Below are 19485 nucleotides of genomic sequence, written 5' to 3' on the forward strand. Positions count from 1 at the left end.
TGAGTTTCCATTCTAGACCATTTTTTGAAAGAATAAAAAGGTTTTTTTTTTAATTGTAAGTTAGCTATAAAGTAGAATTTTAAAATAAAGATTATCACAATGCTATCTCACTGTATTCAAACACTGAGCACTTAAAGATAAGGAAGGAAGAGGGAGAGGGAAAACAATCTATAAGATATTTTTACTGCCTATCCTTAAACAAGTATTAACCTATTTCAAAACCAATATCAGTTTCATACTAAATGAGTTTTGACATGTGCATGATTATGGTTGCATTTTAAGTGAAAATGGCCTGGCCTGGGGCTGAAAATCTTCAGAGATACTAACCACTTCAGATATCCCTACGACATTTGTTCACTAATGAGTGAATTCATCTGGCGGGTAGATCACATGCAATGGGGCTCTCCGTTAAGTAATTGAATTTATATATATTTTAAATGCCTGATAATTTACGAATAAGGAAATAACCTGAAATGCCCTGAAGAATAGCAAAAGTATATTTTCCAAAGACCACTTTACCTCCCAAGGTTGGTCCTTGTTTTCTTTGCACTTCTCTACATCTTTCATGGTACTTGGCACATCATAGTTTGTTGTTTGATATGATTTTATATACATATATGTATATTACATAAATGTGTATATATATTACATATTGCAATGAGTTCATAGAAAAATAAACTATATTGAGAGAGGAAGTGTGCTACATATGTTTTCTACATATGTGTTCTACATATATATTCTAGAAATCCAATCCAACTTAGTGGCAGAAAACTACTTTGCCAAGAATTTCATCGTTTAGTTAATTGGCACTGCTGCTACCTTACGCCATGTGCTTAACCAAGTCACTTACTGCTTTGTTTCCTCATGTTTGTTTAATAATTCTTTCATTAATTATGAAAAAGACTGTCCTTCTGACTTTGTAAATGCTTATTTGTACCTTCCAACTAGGCAGGGATGCAAACTCATTAAAAGGCTGGTGTCCAAGCATATTAAAATACTAAAACAAGACGTACACCAATACCTACTTATATAATCCTGTCAAATTTTAGAAAAGCAGATATTCATATTGTCTCATTACATACCTGAAGCATATTAATTTTTTAACATTTTTATTCATTTTTTGAGAGCCAGAGACAGATTGCAAGCAGGGGAGGGGCAGAAAGGGAGGAAGATACAGAATATGAAGCAAGTTCCAGGCTCTTAGCTGTCAGCACAGAGCCTGATGCAGGGCTTGAACTAACGAACCTCTAGATCATGACCTGAGCCGAAGTCAGCTGCTTAACCGACTGAGCCACCCAGGCGCCCCTCTGAAGCACATTTAAAAGAAACAGTGTCTCAGATATTTAGGAATTATCATGTTATGAGAGCTAATTCTATATCTGACCCTAATTATGATTTTTAGTTCTTTAGTTTTCTCTTAAAACCCTGTATTTAAAGAAAGCTACTGAGAAAAACAATTGACTGGTCCATACTAGTAATAAATCCATGTTTTGAATACAAAACTTTTTCAAATATCTTCAATCTTGCCAGTGAACTGGTGGGTTTGGAAGTATCACTGATCCTATTTTTCACATTGTGTAGTCAAGAAGAGGACCAGGCAGTAAAAAGGCATAGGTTAGTTCAATATATACACAGGGACATTGCTCAAGACAAATAGATGCAACCAGAAGGAATGGCATATGCACAAAATTTGAAGAAGCAGGCAAGTAGTTCTACCAGTGAACACCATTAACATTACATAATTAGGCACCAAAATGCTTGCTTATTAATTCTTTAATAATAACATATCCATACTTTAATAGGTACCAAACACTATTCCAAGCCTATCACTCGTAACTCTTTTAGTCCTCCTAAGATGTTTTGAGTCAGGTATGATTATTGTTCTCATGTTATAGATGAAGAAGCTGGGACTCACAGAAGTCAAAGTCCAAGGCCAGTAAAGCCCAAAGCCTTACAGTCAGTAAGTGAGGGGCCTGGGATCCAAACCCAGCACTCTGGATTTTAAGCTTCCACGGAGCGAAGAGTATTTCCTGCCATAATTAACACGGCATGCGGCATGGAGGGGCATTTATTCAGTATTTGCTGGAGAGAATTGTGACAGCAGTGAAAGGTTTTTGTCAGTATAGTTTACTGAGCTTCTCTCTGCAAGCCACTGCCTCTAAAGCAAACCAAAGCTACAACCTCTAATTGATGTTTAGTGGGGGCAATGGAACTTTAGTGAATGAAATAAGCTGGAAGTATCATTCCAGCTTGCTCTGCAACTCAGCAAGCCCTCAGAACCTCAGTTGCTCTTTTCATCAGGAAAATAGGGATACTTCACACCCTGAGAAAGAAGCTGTGAGCATTAGAGATAATACAGAAAGTGCTGCAGAAAGTAATCTATAGTAATCAAGAGCTTAATAATAATAATGCCTGTAATTATTATGATTATCTCATTAGTTCGAAAGCACAGCACAAGCTGGTGAACAAATGGAACTAGAACCTGGGTCTTCAGATCTCCAATCCAGCCTGTCCAAACGCTCATGTTTATCCTTCTCCTCTATGGTTATTTAGGGGTAAATAACTAACATGCATCAAATATCGCCATCGTACTTTCAACGCACACCATTTTTAAGTTCTGTTTTTAAGCCCAATTGTGAAAATAATTTTGCAATGTTGCAGGAGAACAAAGCAATTTGGCCTTTCTGATTAAGGGACTCTATGAAACTACATCAGGATGAAATTCACTCTGGGAAGCAGATGTTATTATATCAAAACCACAAAATGTTATCAGGGCGGTTCCCTCAGGAGGCACTTACCGGCAAAAACTTCTGACACCATCAAAAAATAGAACATTTTTCTCTATATAACAGTTTACGGTAGAAACTTTAGAAAGTACAAAGGCAAAGAAAAAGAGTCCAAAAAAGTCTCCAGAAATTCCATCACTGAGATAAGTCCAGGCCTGTGGGGGAGAAAATGGAATGGTTCTAAAGTGTATGCAATATTTGTAATTTGCATTTTACTTCTATAATAGAACATTCCTTCATGTCATTAAATATCCTTTATAACGTCACCTTAAAAGGCTATGTGGGAGTTTATTATATGGATACAAAATAAGTTAGTTAACTGAACAAGTAGTCGTTTACAATTTATTTTACTATTATGAGCAATATTGCTATGAAGATTCCTGTGATACAAGTTAAATTGTTAAGATAATATTCTGGAAGTGGAATGCCTGGGTCAAGGTTTTAAATATTTTTAATGCTTGCCAAAATGCTTCTGGCAGTGAATGAACCTTATCAACAATAAATATTATCATTAAAAATAATCTTGGGGCGCCTCGGTGGCTCAGTCGGTTAATTTTGGCTCCCATCATGATTTCATAGTTGGTGAGTTCAAGCCCCACATCAGGCTCTCTGCTGACAGCTCAGAGCCTGGAGCCTACTTCAGATACTATGTCTCCCCCTCTCTGCCCCACCCCTGCTTGTGCTCTGTCTCTCAAAAACGAATAAACGTTAAAAAATTTTTTAAATAATCTTTACACATTTGTTGTTGTTTTCCTTTAAATGACATCTTGCTAGCTTTTTAAAACCTATATTTCTTTGAAATATATTTGTCTTTCATGTGAAATGCCTATTTACACATTCAAGCATTTTTATACCAGACAATTTTTATTATTTATGTCTGTGTAATCTTTGTTATGTAATCATCCTTTACTATAAAAACAGCTATATTTTCATTACTCTGTCTTTTGATTTTTCATTTTTAATGTTTTTACCCAAAAAACCTTCATGTTTTCATTTTTATGTAATTTAATCTGCTATCTTTGGCACCAAACTTAGAAATTCTCATGCTAGCCAGAGGCTGTAAAGATATTAACAGTTATTGTCTGGCACTTAAAGGTTTTATTTTTAACACTTAAGAACATATTATCTCTGAGATTTGTTTTTAAACCTTGTGGTAGGTATATACACATACATAGAGGCTCCTATATAAAAGGATATAAATAGTATACATTTTATATTTTCTCCTTCAAATAGCCATTTGCTATAACACCATTATTGAATTACTAGCCTCTCCCCCTTTGACTTGAAATGCCACTTTGTTCAAATATTATATCCTTGTTTCCAGTTGTATTTACAAACTTTTCTAACTGTTGCTCTGTCTGATCATTCCTATACCAATTCCACAATATTTTAATAAAGTGGCCTTACATTGCTTCTTAAAAACTCATAGGACACATCTCTCCCTTTGCTTTTCATTTTCTTTTTTTTTTTTTTTAACATTTTATTTATTTTTGAGAGAGAGAGAGAGACAGAGACAGATACAGAGTGTGAGTGAGAGGAGGGACAGAAAGCGAGGGAGACACAGAATCCTAAGCAGGCTCCAGGCTCCAGCTCAGAGTCTGACTGGGTGGGTAGGGAGGGGCGCGCTTGAATTTACCAACCGTGAGAGCATGACTTGAGCTGAAGTTGACGCCTAACCAACTGAACCACCTAGGTGCCCCTATTTTTCATTTTGTAAAAGTTCTTAACAAGTCTAACTCAGATTTTCTTCCAAATAAATGTAAAATTTATTTTGACATACGTTTACAGCTGAGGGTCCACTTTTTGTCTGTTAGTGGTCTAGTAAGACGTTGTTCTCCAACAGGTTGCTTAAAATTGCAGTATTTTTGACTAGTAGAAGAAAACAAGGTTGTAGATTACAGAGCACAATGCTGGTGAAAGCTGTGACTTATTTCTCCATGACTTGAATTCTAAGGTAGCCCTTAGATGAAGACATACATGAAAACAAGGTGTTGGACCAATTTCCACTTAATGACAACACCTATGTGATTCAATCCCGGCATCGTGGTATGTTTTAAAATAGTGCAATCTGAAGCTAAGAATGATTTTTTTTTTACTTAAAAATTATGAAAGAGACATATGAGTCTATGTTTTTTTCAAGATTCAGATCACATTCACTTTCTTACAGAAAGACTTCGCCACTCTCTCCATGGAGACTCCGTGGAGTCTCTTTACTGAGAACTGCTATCAGACTCTCTCGATATGCACTGCCTTTTACTGTTGAGGGGTCTGTGGGGGGGGGGGGGGGGGTGCCAGATGCATCCAGTCTCCACAGCAGATTGCAAACTATCAACCCCGTGTCCCACACACGATACAGTCAAAATGTCTCCTTTGAGAGCCATTTCTAATCCTGTGATTCCATGTTTTTGTTTTGATTTCCTTGAGATTATTCTACCTACTTAATTGTAGTCATAATTTCATAATCGTTTGGCACTAGTATTTGAGTTCTATAATACTTATTTGATCTAAAAGATCATAGCTTTTATAATTAACCTATAATGATTGGCATTGTGCTGGTGTATAGATCACATAGGGATTTTTACCGTGAAGGTTTATGTTTTAAAGGACTTCTGGGGGGAGGGGAAATTATGGAACGAAGCAGGATTGCAGAGTCTCTCTTCCAAACATGCTAGAAAAAGCAAATCAAACTGAACCATAAGGTTAGAAGCAGGGTGAGTAGGAGGACAAAAATTTTTGATGGGGCACAACATGACATTGCATGGCTTCTAATTCTTCCCTGGACATACTCAGCAAGGAATAAAACTGATGAGCTAAAAATCTTTCAGAGTAAAGTTAGGGTGCCTGCTAGGAGCTCTGGAAGAGTCTAGAGAAATTCCTTAAAAGTAGAAACACCTTCTAATTATATTAGAAGCTTGACTGAGGCAAAGGGCTATCAGAACTTATCACCCTATGGGGTCCTGTGATATCTTAGGATGGAATATGCTTCTGGCTAACTGGAATGGGTTACAGGACATTTCACACCTTAAAAAGACCCTGAAGAATAAGATTTCCCAGCACAGAATGTTAAGTCCAGATTAAGTTCACCCTATTTCTTTTTCCTCACCTCTTTGTTTTTATGCTACAGAAAAAAAAAGTGGCTTGAAAGAATAAAACTACCCTCAAATATTAGCCCAGAGGGGAAATACTAAATAGGTCCTAGAGGTAAGTGGGAGAAAATTAGGCAGAACACACCCACACTACATTACAAAAGGCAGAGTGTTTGAACTAAGCCTTCTAAATAAAACATGTACGGGGGGAAAGAACGTAATGGCAACTATACAAACACAAGATGGAAGGAAGGAAGGAAAGGAAGGAAGGAAGGAAGGAAGGAAGGAAGGAAGGAAGGAAGAAAGAAAGAAAGAAAGAAAGAAAGAAAGAAAGAAAGAAAGAAAAGAAAAGAAGAAAGAAAGAAAGAAAGAAAGAAAGAAAGAAAGAAAGAAAGAAAGAAAGAAAGAAAAAGAAAGAAAGAAAAGAAGAAAAAGGGAGGGAGGAAGGAAGGAAGGGAGGAAGGAAGGAAGGAAGAAAAAGAAATGACATGAGGGAGAAAAGCGATAGAGACTGAGAGGAAGGAAAAGTGTATTAACAGCAAGATTAAGTGAAGAACATTTGTTGAAAAAAAATAACAAAGAGACAGCAGATTTCTCAAGCACTTTATTACATAAAATAAGGTACAAATGTATAGATTTAGGAAAAAGAACAGAAGTTAATAAACCACTGAATGAGATGATAAAGTGATTCTAACAGCAGAGATCCACCAACTACAATTATTTTTGTATGGCCTGCAATTTAAGATTGGTTTTTACATTTGTAAAAGATTGTAAAAACAAAAAAGGAAATATGTGACAGAAATGATACATGGTTCACAAGCCTGAAGTATTTGCTCTCTGATCCTTTACAGAAAAAGTTTGAGCAGCTCTCAAGCAATGAAATAACCTAAGAATAAAACTTATACTATTATAGATTTTAATGTCTGTAGGCCACAATACACAGAATATATTTAAACAAGAATGCATGGATATACATTTGAATATTGAGTTACCTGATATTTGAATGAAAAATGCTTGAAATAGTCCTTGTGAATCCATAAAGATAAAGAAAGAAATTAAAATAATAGGGAAACAGAGGACCAAGAGACTTAGGTAAACTGAATACAGAAATAATTTATCCAACCTACAGATAATTTGGTCTTTGAAATGGTAGCTCAACAAACTTTATGAGTAAAGTTTGTGTGTTTGTTTATTTAATTTAAAGCGAGAGAGCGCAAATGGGGAAGATGGCCAGAAAAAGAGAGAGAGAATCTCAAGCAGGCTCTGTGCTCAGCACTGAACCCAATGAAGGGCTTGATCCTATGACCCTTCTCTAACTGCATGGAGTCCGTTCACATGTTGTCTCAAATTAAGTCATGTAGCTTTAAAAAATGTGTCATCTAACCTAAATTGGAACCAGTCTTAACCACCCTCTTGTGGAAAAAAAAAAAAACCCCTCTGAATTTCATTCAGTTATTCCGTTTTATTTTAGTCTTTTTCCTTGTGTTATATTTAGGTCAAATTAAATATAACATCTCTATTTCTAAAATAGCATGTATAGTATGATCTCAGACTTATTAAATTATTCATGTTCTATATCTCAGTCCTTGCAACTGCAAGTCTATTTATTCGTTCATTCAACCACCTTAAAGATGGTCTCTTAAAGAGAAATGTCTACAAACATATTCACCATATTGCCAGGCAATTAGAAAGCCTGTTGCTTCCTACTTGATAATTTTCTCTATTGCCTACAATTCATATGCATGTTATCACTCAAAAAAAATAAAACTAATACAACCTGAAACTAATGTAATAACATATATCAGCTCAACTTAAATAAAAATTATTCTTTATAACTTTTAACAAAATTTTTAAAAATCATTATCTTTTTCTGACTGATTAACAGATTTCTTTTCTTTTTTAAATTGTGATAGAATGTACATAACATAAAATTTATGGTTTTAATCATACTTAAGTGTACAGCATTAAGTATGTCCACAGTATTGTGCAACCGTATATATACATCTCCGAAACTTTTTCATCATCCTAAACAGAAACTCTGCACATTTAAACAGTAGCTCCCCACTTTCCACTTCTCCAGCCCCTAGTAACAGCTATTGTCTCTATGAATGTGCCTATTCTAGGTCCTCTTTCAAACGGAATCAATCATACAGTATTTGTTCTTTTGTGTCTATCTTGTTTCACTTAGCATAGTATTTTCAGGATTCATCCATATTGTAGCATATACCAATTTCGTTGCTTTTTGAGACTGAATAATATTCCATTGCATAATATATAACATTTCATTTACCCATGTATCTATCTGTTTCAGGGCGTTTAGGTTGTTTCCACCTTTTGGCTATTGTGAATAATGCAATTATGAACATTGGTGTACAAGTCTCTATTAGGGTCCTTGCTTTCAGTTTCTTTGAGCATATACCTAGAAGTGGAATCACATAATAATTTTACTTACTTTTTCTACTTAACATTTTTACCATAATGTTTTCCGCAGTGGTGATTTCATTTTACGTTCCCACTGGCAATGCATGATTCCAATTTGTCCACTTCCTTGACAACAGTTTTTGTTCTTAGTTTTTGATAAAAGCCACATTAATGAGTATGAAGTGATATCTCTTTGTGGTTTTGATTTGCATTTCCCTAATGATTAGCTATGCTGATTATCTTTTTATGTGTTTTTTTGGACATTTGTATATATTCTTTGGAGAACAGTCTATTCAAGTCCTTTGCCCATTTTTGAACTGAGTTGTTTATTTTTTGCTGTTGTTGATAAGTTGGAGGAGTTCTTTATATATTCTGTATAATGGGGCGCCTGGGTGGCTCAGTCAGTAGAGCATCCGACTTCGGCCCAGGTCGTGATCTCACAGTTTGTGGGTTCGAGCCCTGCATTGGGTTCTGTGCTGACAGCTACCTCAGAGCCTGGAGCCTGCTTCCTATTCTGTGTGTCCCTCTCTCTCTGCCGCTCCCCTGCTCATGATCTGTCTCTCTCTGTCTCTCAAAAAAAAAGTTATATATTCTATATATTAATTCCTTATCAGATACATGATTTGCAAAAGTTTTCCGTACTCTGTGGGTTGCCTTCTCACTCTGTTGTGTTCTTTGATGCATAAAACATTTTAATTTTGATGAAGTCCATTTTATCTATTTTGTTTTTTGTAGCCTATCCATAGGGTGTCCTATATAAAGAGTCATTGCCAAATTCAATGTCATGAAGCTTTTCCTCCCTCTGTTTTCTTCTGTGAGTTTTATATTTTTAATCTCTTATATTTAAGTCTTTCATCCATTTTGAGTGAATTTTTGTATATGATGCAAAGTAAGGGTCTAACTTTTTTCTTTCACATGTGAAGTCATTGCTTTTCAATAAATGTTATTATCCAGCAATGCGACCTCTGACGTGGAAGACTTACCCAGGAGAAAGTGCAAAGCCCTGATGCATTTTTATGACATAGTGACCCAAAGCTGCCCCTGAGCCAGTCTTCCCATCGCCCCCACTCAGCACTTCCTGACGGCTGCTGTAGCCTGGCACCAGGGCCTCTTTTCTTTTCTGAACATCTACAGGCACCTGCTCTTTGAAGTGGGTGTCAGCTGCAGATGTAACACCCATCATCACATGACATCTGTTTTTAGTTAGTGGAAAATGCTACAATACTTCACTTATTTGCCACCCTGCTTGAAAATCCACAAACCAGAATTTCTCACAAGGGATAATTGTTTTTTTCTCAAGTAACTTTTTACATCAAAAGACTGTTTAAGTGTACCATTTTTAAATATTTACTATTTTATTTTATTTTTTTAATGTTTATTTATTTTTGAGAGAGAGCAAGCATGAGTGGTGAATGGGCTGAGAGAAAGAGGGAGACAGAGAATCCAAAGCAGACTCCGTGCTGTCAGCAAAGAGCCAGACATGGGGCTCGAACTCACGGACCAGGAGATCATGACCTGAGCTGAAGTCTGAGCCTTAACTGACTGAGCCACCAAGGCACCTCTAAAATACTATTTTAAATGGAAATAAACAAAATGGCTTATTTTAAAAATAGTATCTTACATGTCAGTTGTCAGACTGGATATATCAAAAATTCTTGGCAACCTTCCAACTGGAAAGTCAGGAGAATGATCAATTAAAAAGTTAGTAGCAGCAAACGCCACACAAACAAAAAGTTACAGGTGAATTAAGATGACAAATATGACCTTTTTGTAAGTATTCCACCATAGTTTGTCTAATTAGTATCAATTGTGTTTTTCTCTGTATAAATTGCACTATAAGTATTAATGTATAATACACTCATCCAGTAATGTTTTAATGGTTTATACTAAGTACTAGTATCATGAAATATTGCTAGATCACTTACTTCTACTTTCAAGACTGCTACAATTATCTGATATAAGAAATGAGCACTCCTAATGAAAGCAGACTACGAGATCTTTAGAATTTCTTAGGACCTACCACCTAGCTCTATAAAATCTGTTTCTCTCATTCCAAACCCTTGATTCTCTATTCTTCTTCCTCAACTCTAATGAGAAACTATAGTGCATACCTTGGGTTGGCTACATAATTTGTGAAGCCTCGTGCAAACTGAAAGTTCTGAGCTCCTTGTCAATAAAAAAACAAAACAATTAAGAACTTGATGGCAAGAGCAGAGCTTCAAGCCAAGTTCAGGGACATCTGAGCATGGAGCCCTGTGCAACCACATAGGGTTCACACCTGTGAAGTCAACTTTATGTGTGTTTGTTTCTGTGTTCAACCTCATAGATTTCTGAGGACTCAGTTACAGATACTAATTCTCAGATGCTGCCAAGAATTCATTTTATTTTATTTTTTATTTCTTATTTTTTTGTAACATAATCACCTGTCTCCTCCCTCGGATGTGGTAGCCCCATCTTTTGGTTGCTGAGAGAGCCTTCCACCTTCCATGAAACTAGGCTGCATCTGTCCCCTCTCCAGTCTTGTTTCCAAACATGTATCCAGAACCCACTGTGAATAATACATTCAATGATAACAAATATCTATTGGCTTAGTTTGGGTTGCCCCAAACAGATCCTGAGATAAGAATTTGAGGGCAAATCTTTACCTGAGAGGTGCAAGCTGGTAAAGGAGGGCGAAGGTGATACTGGGAAGGGAAGGTAGTCAATAAGCCAAAGGGGGGAAAGGTCCTTCCTCCATCCCTTTATCCCCACCCCTCCCTCTCCACTGAAAGACAAAGGAGCTATAATATTTATGCAACAAATGCTGAGAATTATCAGTTGAGGGTTTCTCCTTGGAAGGGGGTGGAGTTGTAAATCCTCAAGCTTGATGCTTAGGCAAAATGGCTTTCTATAGTTTCTGGAAAGTGTCCTCTGACTTGAAGATACAGATATTCACAGCTGGAGTTTGGCTTAAATGGTACAAGGGAGGACACTGACAACATCTGCTTTCCTTGAGTGCTTGCTTTTTCCCAGGTACTGTTCTAAGTACTGGGAATAGAGGCCATAAACAAAATCCAAACTCACAAAGTTTTATATTCTGATTGAGGAGATAGACAATAAACAAACACATAATGAAAGATGGTAATTACTACCAAAAAATAAAGCTTATTATGGTCATAGGAAAGGGGAACTAGTATAGAAAGGGTGGTTGAGGAAAGTCTCTCTGTTAGGTCATGTTTGAGCAGTGATCTGAGCAAGTAAGGGAAAAAGCCTAGTGCCTATTGGGGGCAGGGAGCACCAGGCTGGAGGAGGAGTAAGTGCAAAGGCCCTGCGATAAGAGTATATCAGCATGTTCAGAAAAAGAGCAAGGAGGCTAATGTTGCTGGGTAGATTGTAGGGAGAAAGAAAAGACTGGTTGAGTCAGAATAGTAGGTAGAAGTGAAATCATGTGGGGCTTTATAGACCACACAAAGGGTTTGGTATTTCATTTTGTTATGTTGCGTTGCGCTCTGAGATGGAAAGAAATTGGAGGCTGTAAGTAGAGAAAGGATTTGATCTGTGGTGTCACCAATCAGAATTGATAGTTGCCATCCATACTGGTTCTGCTTTTCACCCTGTAATAGTAGGTAGTAATAGATATCTGCTGGCCAAAGTCTGCCTAGCTTTTTTATGCTGCCTGTAATCTAACTTCAGAAACAAAACACTAAAAATAGTAAGGTAAACACATGATCACCCATCCATTCATCCATATGTTGAGAAAACCTTTCAAAGTTGAGTAACTCCTGCTCCTGGGTCCCATCTGGGACAAGCCGCAGTGGGGAAGTGGCAACAGAGAGACACCACCTATTCAGAAGCATGAGGCAGAATGAAGAACAAAGCCAAAGATGTTGGCCAACCTCTCATTTCTCCTTTACATGTCTCCCCCTTTTCTTATCTTTGGATATCTACCATAAAGCGTTCCAACAAAACATCCACCACAGTTCTTGACACAAGAAAATGTTTAACGAATATTGATGAATTATAAAAATCTGTATTAATTTTTAAAGTAATTATGCATTTTTATTTTTCAAATTAAAACATTTAAAAAGTAATATGAAATGCATATTAGCATAAGCAGCAGAATATGTACCAACCCCAACGCCCCCCTCTTCCTGAAATCACATGAAGGGCTTTCTTGTGCCTGAGGAGACTAAGGCTACAGGCCAGGGATCATCATGGTGAGGAAATTAATCTCCCTTTTGCTAGAAGGCTAAACTACTGTGATTGTTGAAAATGGGGGAGAGGAATCATGAAAGAATCTGGGGGGCCTCCTGTTGAATTGAAAAGCATCTGTGAAACGTTGCCTCCTCTAGTGGAGCAAGCCGTGGTCAGGAATAACAAGAATGACTTCCTCCATAAGATCTGCATCCCTACTACCTCACACTGTCACGGGGCAAAATGGGAGAAATGGAAAAATTGACTTCAGCCTTCTGTTCCATCTGTGAGAAGACAGCAGGTAAGTTTAAAGTGTATGCCCTTGAGACAGAGGGTTTTTTTGTTCTGTTTTGTTTTGTTTCTCTGATTTGTAGCATTCTACTGAAGGTGGAAATGCAGAAGAGTCATCTCTACATCACGATAAGAGAGCCTGTTGTGGCCAGCGCCAGTTTTTCCATAGCAAGGGTGGGCACTGGGGGCAGCAGCTCTGGTGAAGGGTAAAGAAGTAGCTCCAGAGACCCTCAGGATAATGTTGCATCTGTGATGCTGGGCAGCTGTCATGGCCAGGACCTAGAAACAGGACTGGAGGGCCTCAGGTGACCCTTCCAAGACTTATATTGAAGGCAGCCACATGGGCAGTGGGGCAGCCAGGATGGCAGCAATGAGAGAGAAGAAGGCGTGGTCTACCTGTTGTTTGGGATTTTTAGAGAAAAATATTTGGAGGACAGCAGTCTCCCAGATAGACTGAAGAATGTGGGGTTAAGAAAAATTTACACTCTGCTCAGAATGACTAGGGAGTCACATGTGGATTGAATATCAAGCCTTGAAGGGCCAGAAAGAGAATAATCCTTCTGAGTTTAAGGCCCAAAATGGTCACCAAGTGCACAGAAGGAGCAATGAAGCTTCCTTTGATCCTCTCAAGAGTCTTCTTTTACCAGTAAAAAGTGAATACACACAGTCTCATCATGAAAAAAAAATTTTTTTTAATCAATAGAGTTTTGATTTTCTTCCATTTATTTTTCTTAATCTCATTCGGAACCTGCAAACTTGGTGTATTTTTCCTGGGTCACAATCTTTCTGGTTTTGCGACCTTTAGCAAACTCTGTTTTGTATAGAAAGCAGACCAGCATGTCTAGTCCTCAAATGGGATCCTAAGTCCTAACTGGGATTCTGAAGATCAAGTTGGAGATCATTCTTTAAGCAAGACTGCAAGCATAGTTTCTTATTTTATATTGTAGTTATATTATGCATGGATTATAACTACTCTCTACCTACAACTATCTATGTTCACATAGGTGTTAAGTTGGAAGTGGAAAGGGAGAGAAAACTTATGATGATAAATAAAATATGTCTTGACAGCTTTTGTAAAGAGTAGAATTTCTACTATTCGTAGCAATAAAATCCTGGCTAGTAATATATTTTAAAAGTCACTAATAAGTAATGTACAAAGATCATTTCTGAAACTACTTTGGCTAAGCTGCATACATAAGTATATAAGTAACAACTCACAATGTCATAGACATTCCGAATTTTCCCTTTTATTTTCACTCTTACAGATAAAAAGCTAAATTATTTTAATGCTATAACAAAAGTCTCTTTTTCTTTTCTATAACAATTTCTAAAAGAAAAAAAATGGAACTCAACAGACCAAAAGAGAAAAAAATCTTCAAATGTAGTCTTCATAATCAAACATCATAATAAAACTTCTTCAGAAAAGCCAACTTTCCTTTAAGTTTACATCATCATTATTTGGAAAAAATCTGAGCAATTAACATTGTCTTTCCATTACATAGCAACAATAAATAAGAATCTTTACACAATGCAAACAAGAAAACATTATCAACCTTTGTCTAATAAAGTGCCGAAAATAACCCAAATATGCGATTGTTAAATTCACTATCTCCACAGTCTTGGAACAATTAACTACGTTGGGAATAAGGAAAGGGGATAAAGGGGAAATACCCTTGATTTCCTTCTCAAAATAATGTGCATGTCATGAAAGATGTAAGAAAACGAAGCAATGTGGTGTACATTGGCTGAACTGTATGTTTCTTTAGCATAGGGCCCATGTCTTATTTAATTTGTTCTTCCTACTTTCTGCCACAGTGCGGTACTCATCATTTGTAGGACAGCAGGTTTCCATTATTGGAGGATTATTTGGCCTGCAAAGAGCTCACTTAACGCAAATATATTTAAAATGGAGAACAAATGTCATGTACTGAGTGAACAAAAAGTTTGATTTTCTTATTTTGAAAAAGGTAACCAAAACTTATAAAACTCAGTATTATCATCTTGTATTTTACGGAAGTTAAAATTGTAGCTATGCAGTAATTATGAGAACAAGGAATGAATTAAACATTGGCTCTTTTTAAGGTGACTTTTCTGATGAAGATAAAAGCTAGCAGGATATACCATTCACTATCTGTTTGATTTTTGCCAAATGATCAAGTAAGAGTCATGAAAAATTATTCAAGAGCACTAATTTTCCAAGATGTTCTCATAATACACTGATATACAAATAAGTCGCTGAAATGCCTATTATGTTATTAGTCCTGTCAATTATTTCTCCTTTGGTTATTCATTGATCTAATTTCACCAAGTCCTCATTTGTTAATAGCTTCATATATAAATTGGAATCTTTTTCCATCACTACTTTCACTGATTTTATCGACTTTTTTGTAAGATTTCCAACTTCACTTCACAATCAGTGTGTATTGTATTTGATTTATATTATTAGATGTTTACAAGATTCAGAGAGTGATTAAGAAACTCCTTACAAAAAAATGTCGATGTGATGGAGAGCTATGCTGATTTAAAGAAAGTGGGTATTCACAGAGACCACATTGGGCTTGATAACTTTAGCATCCCTATGCAATAATCCCTTGTTTTGGAAGGTCCGATACCAAAAACAAAAAAAGAAACCCCATGCCTGTTAAAGTAACAAACAACAATAAGCAAATAATGGAACATATCAAGCACACGGGGATATGGACTAGTTTGCAGAACTTCGTACATATGGGCTAACGTGTGAAAAATTTCAAGACTTAGCTGTTGAACGCTCTTTTATGCTGAAATTTCCTCCTCAACAATGCAGTCACGAAATACGACAAAAAAAAATACCCTGTTGAAATTGTGGACCTCTGGGGGAAAAAAACCACTTTATTTAGCTCTTCTGTAGATTTTACCTTTTAGATCATTCAGTCAAATGAATGCTTTCCTTTTATTATGGTTATTTTCACCCAATGATTAGTCCATTTTCTCTTCATTCTGAAGAAAATACTCTTTAGGAACATTTTGAGTATTTTATTCTACCAGTGGCAGAGCCATCTGGGACTGCCTACTGTTTTAACTACAGCAAATATTTACTCATCTCTGTTTCTCAGAAAGCACTCAGGCTGTTTAGAAATGGATCAAACCATTTGTGTGCTAGCCATAGGTACACTGGGCACGCATAAAACATCAGATTAAAATCTGGAAATCCAATCCTAAAAGAGCATTCTTGATCCATGATGTGCTATGACTCTAAATGATGGCCATTCGTTGCAAGATAAAGAATATAATAGAGAACCTACTAGGAAGAGATGTTCCTGGTTAGACCCCAGGGTAGAGCACAGTAAAAGATGACTTAGATGGTGAGCAAAAGGAATCATCTTTTCTGAACATATTTCTGTAGACAGTATGACCTGCACTGGGTGACAAGGTCCTTATTTGTTGAGGGACTATTATAAGCCCTCAGACTTTTTTAAATGTTTATTTATTTTCTGAGAAAGAGAGTGACAGAGTGTGAGTGAGAGAGGGGCAAAGAGAGAGGGAGACACAGAATCCAAAGCAGACTCCAGGCTGTCAGCACAGAGCCTGACACAGGGCTCAAACCCACGAACCACGAGATCATGACCTGAGCCAAAGTCGAATGCTTAACCAACTGAGTTACCCAAGCGCCCATGTGCCCTCAGATTCTTAATATCCCATCTCAATTAATTAACTACTCAAGTCAAATTATCTCCTACTCTCTATTTTGTTTTTGTTTATATATAACCGCTATTTCATCTGAAATTTGGGTATGTCTCTGTGTCCAGCCTTACTTTTTTCCAAGTAATTTATTAAACTGCTTAATAATATTTATTAACCTTTGCCCATAGATTAAGTTACCATATTAATCATACCTGTATATAAATAATATTAAATTCTGGACTATTGATCTTTATGTCCAGTTGAATATCAATATAATTTGTAAAGCTTTATGTTTTCATATATAGTAATGCAAATTCCAGTAATTGTGATTTTCTCCAATCTTTTATTAAATATTTTCACATATATTTCTCTTTGAAACTTAGAATTAGTTTCCGGAAAAATTTAGAATTAAACTTCATTTAAAATTCTGCTAATATTTTAGTAGGAGTTGCATTAAACATATACATTAATTTGGGTAGAATGAAATTGTTTTTTATAATACTAAATCTTCTCATCTAAGAAGATGGCTTATCTCTCCATGTTTTCAATTCTTCTTTGACAACCTTAGGTTTGAACTATTCTTCATATGGGTCTCACAATTACTATTATAATTATTATCTTAAAATTTTTCTTATTATCGCTATGGTAAGTGGGATTTTTCCTATTCCATTTTCTTATCAGTTAATCTTGTGTCTGGCCCCCTTAATGGACTCTTATATTAGGTCATCTATTGATCTTTTTCAATTTCCTCTATAGGTAATCAGATCTCCATAAGTTGCGATTTTATCTCTTCCCTTTTAACACTTATATTTTCTTTTTATTTTTCTCAGTATATTTTAGGGCCTTTAGTACATACTAAAGGATAACAGTGTAGCAGAAATTCTTGTCTTTGTTGGAATTCTTCCAATGTGTCACCACAAGAATGTTGGCTATAGGTTTTTGGTAAAGACCTAGTTTTTTTTTTTTAATTTCTATATTTATGAGCTTTTGTTTGCTAGCGTTTTTTTTCTTACATCTGTGAGATCACTATATACGTTTTCTCTTTATAGTTTGGGTCTTTCAGCTAAGAGTGTGTTAATAATTCTCCCAAAGGAGTTTATAAGTGACCATCTTCCTTTTTCCACAGCTCTAAGTTCAGGAAAATAACTAGAACAGGATGTATATCTTGACGAGGCGGAGGGGGATAAATAGACTGAATATACCACACTGTCCTATATTGTGACAGGTAGTCTAGTATGCAATGGGGTCTGCCAAGACTGATGATACACGTAACCCTGATGCACAGTTCATCACAAATACGCACTCTGGCCTGTAGAGAATTGCCACAGCCTCGGAAATAATAAGGCTGGGCTTGGAGGGCGTCAGTTGAACTTCTAGACATTCTTGTGTGGCTCTCACACTCTTGGACTTACTATCTGCAGTTGTACATCTGCCAGTGTCCTCTGTCTGTTACTGGAGAATGCTGCTGGCCTCTTTGCTGTGTATCCTGATGGCAATGACTTCCTTCTGTAGCTTCTAGATAAGTAAATTTTCTTGATTTATCAGGAGGTGTCTTTGGTCTTTCAGTCAATTCGATCTTACCATTAACATTTATCAACATGGTGGATGTGAGATCTTTTAATCTAATAAGTTTGCATGAATACATTTTCTAATATTAAGCAAATTTTGCATTGCTAGAACATGTTCTACTAGTTCATGAGATTTTACTTCTTTTCGTATGCTATTAAACCAAATATACTCAAGAATTTATTTAATGATAAGGGTTACTTTTCAATTGTAAAGATGGAAGTTTTCAAAATATGGTGCTGGGAAAAGTGGGTGGTGCATAAAATATATTAAATGGGATTCATCTTTTATACACTGTACATCAAGATACTCTACAAATGTTCCAGTGATTAAATGTAAACTATGACAAAAGAAGGTAAAAGTACAAGAAGGAAATATCTGTGCATTTCTTCATAACTCTGGAGTAGAAAAAAGTCTTAATTTTTTTAAAGATTTTATTTTTAAGTAATCTCTCCACCAAATGTGGGGCTCGAACAACCCCAAGATCAAGAGTTGTATGCCCCACTGACTGAGGCAACCGGTCAACCCAAAAAACATCTTCCTAAACCAAGTCCCCAAATGCAGAAATCAAGAATAAGGAAAAAGTTGATAAAGTAGAAATAGATAAAAATGAAAAAGTCACATATAGCAAAAGACACTATAAGAAAATCTAAAATAAAATGACAAATTGAGACAAAGCACTTGAAAGTCATAGCAGGAGCAATACTTTAAAGGTCCCTATATCCTTTCTCTAATCCTTCATTTAAAAGCCCTCATAAATTGAGAAGAAAAAGATCAACAATCTGAAAGGTAACCTGGATCACAGAAAAGGAAATACAAAAGGTCCTAATGTATGAAAAAATGTTCAACCTTACTCATAACAAGAGCACTGTGCTTTAAAACTGCTCTGAAATAATATTGTTCACCTACCAGATTATCAAAGCTTCCAACAGCAAGTTGGGGAAGAAAGTCTGTTCATGTAATTTGGGTAGGCATGCAAAATAGAGCAAAATTCATTAAGGGTAATTTGGCCAGACCAGGTAAAACTGCAATTTGCATTCCACTTCTGCAAGTTTTCCTACAAATGTACCTGCTTTATATAAAAGGCTGTTTTTACTGGTCTATTCATTGTTATTGTTTATTAGAGGAAAACATTTTAATGAGGCAAAGGGAACTCAAGTGCTTATCAGAAGAGAATTGCCAAAATAAATTATGGTGAATCTAGACAATGGAACACTAGGTTGTTATAAAAGCAAGCGAAGACTTCCTTCTATTGATACGGAAAGATCTCCAGGATACATTGTGAAGTGACAAACAAGCAAGGTGAAGATGAAGTGTATAGTCAGCTATCTAGAAGGCTTTTAATCAGCAATGGAGGTAATCACCGTCACAGCGACGGTTCTCAAAGTGTGGTCTGGGGACCTCAAGATCCTTTCAGGAGTCCATAAGATCAAACTATTTTTGTGATAATACTAAAAAATGCATTTGCTCAGTTTGGGCCACTTCCTAAAATGTATAAAAAC

The sequence above is a fragment of the Suricata suricatta genome, chromosome 7 (assembly GCF_006229205.1).
Source record: "Suricata suricatta isolate VVHF042 chromosome 7, meerkat_22Aug2017_6uvM2_HiC, whole genome shotgun sequence".
In the NCBI taxonomy this organism is placed as follows: domain Eukaryota; kingdom Metazoa; phylum Chordata; class Mammalia; order Carnivora; family Herpestidae; genus Suricata; species Suricata suricatta.